Source organism: Limulus polyphemus, unplaced genomic scaffold, assembly GCF_000517525.1.
Source record: "Limulus polyphemus unplaced genomic scaffold, Limulus_polyphemus-2.1.2 Scaffold750, whole genome shotgun sequence".
NCBI lineage: Eukaryota > Metazoa > Arthropoda > Merostomata > Xiphosura > Limulidae > Limulus > Limulus polyphemus.
Genome location: NW_013666360.1, coordinates 197,690 through 207,802, shown reverse-complemented (window position 1 = coordinate 207,802; position 10,113 = coordinate 197,690). Strand labels below are relative to the sequence as shown.

At 33.0% G+C, this 10,113-nt stretch overlaps 1 long non-coding RNA gene across 1 annotated transcript in view; it reads right to left on the bottom strand.

Annotated features, from left to right (window-relative positions):
* Window positions 1–3,397: 3,397 nt before the first annotated feature.
* LOC111085970 overlaps window positions 3,398–10,113 on the bottom strand; it is a 15,238-nt gene continuing 8,522 nt past the window's right edge. The window contains exons 2-3 of the long non-coding RNA XR_002610735.1: window positions 8,646–8,764; window positions 3,398–3,998 (exon numbers count right to left, since the gene is read on the bottom strand). This is a non-coding gene — a long non-coding RNA (uncharacterized LOC111085970). The remainder of the gene's footprint in view (window positions 3,999–8,645; window positions 8,765–10,113) is intronic.

Genomic DNA, 10,113 nt, shown 5'->3' with positions numbered 1-10,113 from the left:
AATTTAGCAGTGTAAGACTAGAGGGAAGGCAGCTAGTCATCACCACCCACCGCCAACTCTTGGGCTACTCTTTTACCAACCCTTTTTCATGTTATTTTTCGCTTAGTTAAGTTATAAATCTAACATTAAGAGAAAATGTGACTATTTTATACTTTATCCAATTATTTAAGAATCTTAAAAAACATCAATTTTGTTGTATAGACTATTCAAAATGTACAGAATAACTGACTTCAGCGGCATTATTGAAATTCTTAAATGCGCAGTATATATATAATTACTAAACCATTAAACTTAAAGGTTTTTAACATGAATCTAGTTAGGTTTTAGGGAATACTTTGCTACACAAGCCTATTTCGTTTAAAACAACGTCAGCATAGCTTTACATACACAGTTGATGAATTTGAAAAACTTTAAATAATTACTTCTGTAGATTTTTACTTTTTACATACCAAACTTTGCTCTTTTTTTAGGTTGTATGTTGCTTTCAGTACTTTGGTAAATGTGGTACTAATCGCTTGGTACTAAAAATCAAAAAGAAAATGGGGAAAACCAAGAACATTTTGTATCACCTACTTCCATTTTCAACACAATGCTCACGAAGTTCAAATCCTTTGAAATCATACTAAATGATACTAAATTGTGCTAAAAAGTCTTAATGTTAGCATCTAGAACAAGCCTTGAAAAATTGTATGTTTGTTCATTTAAAAGTGCAGAAGAACTTTTCTTTAAAAGATCCAATTTCTTTTTTTTTTTGATAAAATAAAATATATACCTAGTACCAACTGAAATTACTGAAATCTAAATTAATCACATGAAAGTTTTCAGATGATCGACTTGACATTACATGGTTTGTTTACCGACTACCAAATATCTAATTCACCTGCATAAGCCTGAATATCAAATTAGGCTTATACTGAGTAGCAAAGCTTTCTTAATAACATGGCTATTGTTGTGAAGGAGCTAGATATGATCCTAGGCTGCCACTAACGGTACGTTCTAGACAAAGAACTTGTGTATTCATCTTATTTTCTACTTATAAGTATCATCGCTGGCCTGTCCACACTTATCATTATTAGACGTCAGGAAAAGCATCTTAATCTAGAATGGTTTACCTTGAATATAATATAACACATAAATGAAAGCGTTGACTCTACTGCCTTGAAAAAGGAATTGGACAAAAAGAAAATCATTTTCGAGTGCAACTCTTACCTGACGTTGGTTCGATACCATGGTGGTTGAAACTTTGTAATTATTAAAATTAGAACTTGCCTTCTGTAAAAGTTGCTTTTGAATTAAACCTTGATTTTGTTTCACCAACTTTATTTTCTCGCCATTTTCAAAATGAAAATAATAAAGTTTGTTTGATGTTAAGCACAAAGATACACAATGGGCTGCCCACCATGAGTATCGAAACCCGGATTCTAGCGTTGTACATCCGCAGACATGCCGCTGTGCCAATGGGGGGGGGGGAGCAGAGAATAAAGAAAGGTGACTATAGTTTGAGAAACAAACTTATGTTAAAATCATGTAATTTGTGAAGCAATGGTTTACTTTTTAATACATTAAATAAACTCTGTACCTCGTGATATTTAACACGTTAAACTCGTCGTTTCAGCTGATTTTTTTTAATAAGTTGGCCCCCGGTAGTTTAGCAGTAAGTCTAAGAACTTATAACTCTAAAAATTGGGTTTCCATACATGCGGTGGAAAAGCACAAATAGTCTGTTGTGTAGCTTTGTGCTTAATATCAAACAAACTAATGATCTGATAACTCTTATCTTGTTTGTACCAGTAGTTGGTTAGTTTTAATCCTGTATAAAAGTTTATCTTGATTTATTTCTGTTGGCTTTAAAATTAATCGATTTAAAACTACTATTATTCGAACATACATAATTATGTGTACTTATAATATTATTTTAATGGAATAATCATAAAATAGTGTTTTTATGTACAAAATTTAAACCTGTTATTTTATAATACTTGGGCAGAACTACCGCTCCTTAGATGTTGCAGTTTAATCAAATGATTAAAAGAATCCAATATTTTTGATCTTACATCATAAATATAATAACTACATATTATAAATCTATATAATTTTATATTATTATTTTGTTAAGACAATTTATTGGTACTTTTAAAAACAAATACGTTATTTTACGGCGTTATAAAGATTATGTTAATTATATTCTTGTTTTGTGTAAAAATAGTTATTAATTATTTATTTAAAATGAACCTATAAACATATTCTGACCTTGTAGATTTATTACAAATACGGATCTTAGAATTATAAAATATCATTGAAACTGTAGAACGAAATAAAAAAAATAACATTTGGCTTTGAGTTCTTAAAGAACAAAGGGCAATAAACATTTAAACTCATGGCCAGATTTTTCTCCCTCTCTCTCTTTTTAATTTTTTTTACGTTTCAGCTTACGATAAGTTTTGTGTAAAGCAGCTGTCTTTCGTTTGTTATTCAGTTATATTTCTTTCAAGTAAGACTGATTAGGATTTGACAGCCCCCCTCATGTTTTATTTGATGTTAGTCCATTCATAATAGCTCAAGGTTTTTGAAAAACGAAAAAGAAACAAATTTTCAAGCCTTACCCTATTGACGACAGATACATTAATATTATTATGTTACCGTCTGTTTGTTTTTAACCACAAATCTGCACAATGGGCTGTTTGCGTTGTACCCACCGCGGGTATCGGAATTTGATTTTGAGCACCAGATGCCCTCAAACTTATTGCTGAGCCACCGGAGGGCTCGTCTAACTGAAAGACATTTGAGCAAGTTATCTCTCACGTGAATAGAAAGAACCAAAAATATATACAATTAAACGTGATTTTAATCACTATTGTTATTTCTAATTTACAAAACAATAATATTATTAAATACTTTGCTTTACAAATTGCATTGCTAACATCTATTTCATTATATTTTCGATAACTCATGCGACATTTAAATGCATATTAGGATAATTTTTATTTGGTTTGTTTGGAATTTCGCGCAAAGCTATACGAGGACTATCTGCGCTAGCCATTCCTAATTTAGCAGTGAAAGACTAGAGGGAAGGCAGCTAGTCATCACCACCCACCGCCAACTTTTGGGCCACTCTTTTACCAACGAAAAGTGGGATTGACTGTCACGTTATAACGCCCCCACGGCTGAAAGGGCAAGCATGTTTGGTGGGACAAAGATTCGAACCCGCGACCCTCAGATTGCGAGTCAAGCGCCCTAACCATTTGAACATGCCGGGCCTACGTTTTGTTATGTGAAATTTATCTAAATTACTTCTTAAAAGCAACTTGAAAATGTGTTGATTATACCCGTCCGTTTCAATAAACGTATATACAATAGTAGAATGAATATTTTAGTTCATTGAGCGACAGGAAACAAACATGGCTACATTCATTTGAAGTTGTAGAATCAATGTACTTTTATTTAAAATTTAGTTCTAGCCCTAAGCAGGTTACAAATTAAACAAAATCCAAAGTCACGTACATATGATAAGTTTATACACATTTACATACACAAAAATAATAGATCTAGCTCTTTGTCAGCTTTCACATCCCCGTACAGTATCTACGATGATCTTTAAAATATCTCTTCAAATCTTTACTTCGTTGATTATAATCTTTATTTAAAACTTAAAGCTGACATGGATCATTTTCAAATCAAACAAAGACATTTTTCAAAGCCATATACATAAAATGAATTTAGCAGATTAAATAAAAAAAGATTACAGCTCTGTGTCAGTTTTAACTTTTCCGTGGGTATGTACGTTGAAATTTAAAAACGTTACCCCATAAAGTGATAAGCAATTAATGGAATTAAAGCGCTATTCAAGCTTATGTTTACTCAGTTTCTCTACAATTTGAGAGAGATTTTAAGTACACTTGTTAGATTTTTTTTTATTGTTCCAACATTACTGATACTTAATCTGTTATTCTTCGTCTCCCAAGCAGCTCCGTCGTTTTTCATTTCGCATTTCTGTGGTTCTACAAAAGGTATATAAAAAAAAGAACATCTTTAAGTTAAAAAGATATTGAAATATGAAAATATAAACCATATTTGAACAAAATGTAAGCCTCACTTGTAGTGTCTATTAAACCTTATTGATAAAACATCAGTCAGTGAATAGTTTGTTCATAACAGATTGCGTAGTTAAAAAACACTCCAGTGAATAGCTTTCATTTGTTTATATCAGAAATGCCTTCTCTGTTCTCCTATAACAAAATGCATACTTATAATACGCCAGTGAATAAGTGCTTATATCCTAAATGCCTTCTCTTGTCGACTTTGAAGTTATAAACTTTCCATTCCCAAATACCAATATTCCAAACAAGTTGTGTTACAATGTTTACTACTCGCAGCTTATTAGATTACGAGAACATATGGATCAAATTTGTAAATTCACTTGCATTTGTCATAATCGGCAATCTTTATTGAGAAAAGTAAACATAAAATTAATTCAATTCTGTGGAAATTTCAATATTATCTTTTCTAAAACTGTATGTTTAGAAGTTTTACAGAATATTACAACCTTTAAAAACTTTCACGTCTACACTTTGGTTTCTTAGATAATATAGTAAATTAGTTTGTTTGTTTGAAGTTAATCACAAAGCTTCACAAGGGCTATATGTGTTCTGCCCACTACGGGTATCGAAACCGTTGTAAGTCCGCACACACATACCGCTGTGCCACTGTGTTACTCACCATTGACTTTACCGTCTGTTAAGTTAAGCTCTGATTATGAATAGTTTATATTAGCTATACAGTTGGGTGGATAATATGATATTACGTTATTGGTTAAGTTACATTAGTTTGCTCATTTCCTTCATCGCCATATCTAAGATTGTTGCAGCTTTCCTTTCCAAGTCTTGCTATCACTACTTTCTCGAGAATTACTACATTTACATTTCGTCTTCTACGGGAGATTTACGTTTATTTATTAACAATTTGAGTATTAATAAAAAACAATAAATTAATTATTGCGTGTTCGTGTAGAAAAGGTATTAAGAGAAATAACACGAGCCGTAGATAGGAAAATTCTATAAAAACTCAACTTTTTACTTAATATAAGATGTGGTCTCAGAGAGTTAATAGGCGCTTAATTTCTTGATCGAGTGAATAAACGACTGAAATGATCATCATTTGTTGTTGTGTCACTGATCGGAGGTGTGATACAGTTTCCCAATAGATCAGCTATCTCAAGATATGCGACGGTCTGACCAACACAATGACGTGATTGTCTGTCTCTGCAAAGTGCGGCCATGTGTCTTATCGGCCAGGGTTGGATGAGGGGAACCATGACAGCAGGTTATCTCTACAAGTGTCGATGTGTATTGAGATAGACATTTGGCACTATGGAGAGCTGAATGCTAGTGCATTTATGTTCCGTAGGCAAAATATACTATGTTCTTTCTTTGTAGAGACTTGTAGTTGGTTGGAATATTTAATATAACTTAGTTTTATTACCTTTTAGTTTTATCTTTAGTATTATACTTTCGTTAAGAAATAGTTTTTTTTTTTTGTCATTTTTTAGCTTAGTATGTGTATTTAGGACTAACCTAAATCTCCTAAGCTGGCCGAACCTCTGATGTATTATTGGGTTTATGGCCGAAAATATCGTTAACAGCGAAGGTACACTGTTGATGAAACGTAATAAATGTACACTAAACCAACCATACTGGTAGCCATATTGATTTTCATTTAGTTCTAAGTACATACCTTACTTTGGTCGGAAGCTATTATTATTATATATATATAATGCACACTTATAAAGATACGCTAAGGAATTGTTTAACTTGTTCATATCCGAAATGTTTTCTCTAGTTTATTGTAACGAAATTCATATCTATAAGTTGACAGCGCTACTTTTTCATGGTATTGTAAAACTGAACGTTTTTTAAAGTTCTAGTTGTGGTGGTGAAAATAAGAGCCTCAGCTAATTCGCAGTGCAAAAGCTTCATATGTGCTTTATTGAAATTTTACCACTGGCATATAGAGGTAGACTAGTGTGTCTGACATATCAATTGATACGAATGTTCAATCGTTCGGGTGTTTTTGTTGTTGTTTTTTAGATATTTATGTTATAATTATAGGAAAAATTATAAAAAATCGTATTAGATAGATAAATGTAATACAAATAATGGCGAACAAAATGGGTGAGGAAAATTGTGGGCTAAAATTAAATAATAATAAGTAGTAATAACCCAGATAGCACTTTAAGCATACCATACAGTCATAAAACACTAGTAACTGATTTATAAAATTAAATAATAATAAGTAGTAATAACCCAGATAGCACTTTAAGCATACCATACAGTCATAAAACACTAGTAACTGATTTATAAAATTAAATAATAATAAGTAGTAATAACCCAGATAGCACTTTAAGCATACCATACAGTCATAAAACACTAGTAACTGATTTATAAAGAAACTTTTTAAGTGACAATATATTTTATACTAGATTTATATCTGAATGGGGATTTTTTTAGAAATTCTATAAAATTTCAGTTATTTTTATCATAGACATTCAACCGTATTACTCACCTTGTCGTTTTTCAAGGACAGTGCTGAACAAATCATTGTATTGAAAACGCTAAATCGCTTTTTTCAGAAGTCAAAACTACCACTGATATTCTGGTAATAATATCGATAGAATAACTATGTTCACTTCATTTATTATTACCATTACTCGAGTACTTTTTACGAATTTTGTTTCTTAATGCAACCATACTTGTAGATTAAAGTACGAGCTCTCCGTCATGCAAGGAACATTTTAAAACCTGAATGAAAGGCACAACGGTAACAATGAACTATGTCTCTTGCAATTTAATACAACACCGCTACTGACAATGTGTACACTTATCTTTAAAATAAAAACTGATTAAAGAAATAATTCTAAGAAAATTAAACAGATTTAAAACTATTATATAACCGGGAAAATGGGTACAATTTTCAAAAGGTATTTTACTTCCGTGTCGACAAGAACAGCTCGTCGAATGTGTTTGTTTGTTTAGAATAATCACACAAAGCTACATAAGGACTATTTGCGTAAACTCGTCCCTAACCTTGAACTGCTAGGTTGGAAGGTAGACAGACAGTCATTATCACCCACAGCCTTCTCTTGGTCAACTGCTCGTGTGTGTGTGACTAAATAGTGAGATTTATTTGATCGCCACTTTTTCGCAATACCCATGACCGCGGAGTGCGTTTTTTATGGTATCGAGACACGAACCTTGAGTCCTTGGTGTCAAAGTTTAGGCATGTTAAGAACTAGTCTACGCCCTTTCGGGTTGTCGATTTTTTATTTTTCTGTAGAATGACAACCTAGTTTTAAAGATTAGTGCCCGCATAAGCTAAAAAGCAGTCTTTGTAACATACTGTATTAATTTTAGGTTTTTCCTTTTGCTACATTCGTTGTATGAAAACAAAAATCTCACCAAAAATTGGGTGAAATCACTTATTTTTTCAATAACATGCACTGTGGGCCACAGCACTAACTAACAAGATTAACAGCAAAACTGGCGGATTTTTTAGTTTTCGTATATCATTGGGGACCCTGTAACCAACAAAGTTATTAACCCACAAATAATTTGGTGCATAAATAGTTTTGAAAAACGTGTTTAAAAAAGCTGATGAGATCTGAACCACCACCGATAATTTTATAATCAAATAGGAACGTTGAGCGTATTTCACCCTAAGGCTACTCTCACACCCAGGGCAGATTTATATTCTGAATAATTTCTAAAACAAATTCTGCTTGCGAACTTAGAGCGTGTCTCGCTCGAAAGCTACTTTCATATCCTGGATAGATTTATAGCTCGAAGAATAGCGAATATAGATGAATAATTTGTTACATTTATTCGATTGATATTCTCTGCAGGCATAGGCTTGTGAACACCCTTGACCTCAGTATTGAAGTTTGTAACTCTTCCCGCTTAGTCTTAGTCCCCTACGTATATTTTATATGCTAACGATACTGATTTTTTTTGTTCCTAATATGGAAACGATCCCGCCATTTCGAGTGCTTCTACTAGTCCGAAGTATATACAACTTATGCCCGAAGTTATAGACTAGAAAGAAGGTAGATAGTAGACACCACTCACTGCCAACTCTTGAGCTACTCTTGTCAGACAGAAGATAGGATATTGAATTTCTACATCTTAAAATATCTTTGTGTATTTATTCGATTAAAAATGGTCATAATTTAATATTCTGATTAACTTTATCGTTGTTCAGAAAAACAGACAAATTCCGTACAAATTAAGTTCAGGAAATCGCAATAGACAAATTAATTAAAGAATTGGAGCAATGGATTAGCTACAGAAGTAATTAAGTTAATGTAAACGCTTAAGTGGTACATTGAGGCCTTTGTGAATCATGAGGGCACCTTAGAATCCGGCAGCGGAGCGTGATTATTTTATGCTAGTTTCAAATATTACAAAAATAAATTGGACTTAGTATTTGAAACAAGGTAAAAGATATAATCTCATACCAAAGTTTTAGCATCGTAAATCTGTAAACTTACCGCTGTCCCATCGGGGGCATAACAAATAAAAGAATGGGGCATGTGATTTCTGCATAATTCTGCATCATTAATTATATTTCTCTTTAATAGTGCTTATTATACCTACCTGTGTTAAAAGATATGGAATCCAGACCTTGCAATTTTCCAGTAAACAAGTGCGTGGCCCACCAGCCTAATCTTCTATTCATTTTAAACAGTCCTTCAGTTGATGCCGGTAAGCTAACGCTAAACCAAAAATCAAACACAATTTTTTGAGTCATAATTGTGCAAATCACTCATTTAAGAAACAAAACCAAAAGCGAAAGGTTTTCTATATGGTTGTTTAAGTATCTTAAATTATATTTTACACAAGAAACAAACTATTTTTACAAATTACACTAAAACAGTGTTTCACACTAAGATAGCACTCTAGTGTTCTCTTAAGAATAAACAATAAAACAACTCGTCCTTTCTTGTATTTCTTTCACTGCTTCATTAACAAATGCCATCAGTAATGACCAGCATGATATGTTTTTTAGTTCCTGTAACAGCTATAAGTTTGTGGAAGTGCCAAAACGAAGTGGTTGTGAGATTTGTGCTGCTAAATAGTTTGTACCATTTCCTGTCTTGTGCTTTAAGGTCTTCACCTGTAGAAAGCATGTGCTTTATTTTCTGTAATCGTTGCTTCATCTGCCCTGACTGAGTCATGCTTTATCTACATGAAATCAGCCTGAGCTTGACTGTGCGCTTCCAGGCTTTATCAGTAACACTGTGTTGCCACAGCAAGATGTTCCTTTGGCAGAGGTTGTTGTTTTTGACTTCGTTCAATAATGGAGAGATGCTTAAGGGCGGAGTACTGCCAAAAAAGGTAAAGATTTTTATGTGCGTTTCAGATTGCCTTGTACCGCTTTGTCTTTCAGTGTACATGCACACCTTACACATGAGGTGGTCACTACAGAGATTACCTACTCTATCGCAGGTAGAAGTGATACTTAATGTGGTGCTAGTAAAAGCACTGTTTATACAGAAGTCTCTGTAACCTTGTCACTTAGTGATTCTCATTGTTTCTGCCGAGTTTAGCACTATAATGTCGGTGGCTATACTGTAGCAGAATGTAAATCTTTGCTGTGGTTTCATCTACTTCACAGGTGTGGTGTCTGATATTGGAGCCTCGTACAATTATATATACAGGATACAAATATACGTCCATGAAAAAGAACTATTCAACAAAGTTACCAAACCTGCTGTTTACTTCCGCTATGTAGACGACACATTTGCCATTTTTAAAACTGAACAGGAATGTGAGTGTTTCTTACAAGACCTAAACTCGTTGCACTCAGCTCTCAATTTACTTTCGAAAAGGAACAACATAACTCTTTACCGTTTCTAGACATCTTAGTTGAAAAAGATGACTTTCGTTTTCTCACCAGTATATACAGAAAACCTACCTTTACAGGACAGTACACACGATGGGATTCTTTCAGTCATAAAAGTCGCAAAACGAACTTTATTGCTACTTTAGTCCATTGGGCTCTAGTTATCTGTTCAAAATCTAAACTAGATTTGGAATTGAAGACAATTAAAACGATTTTACT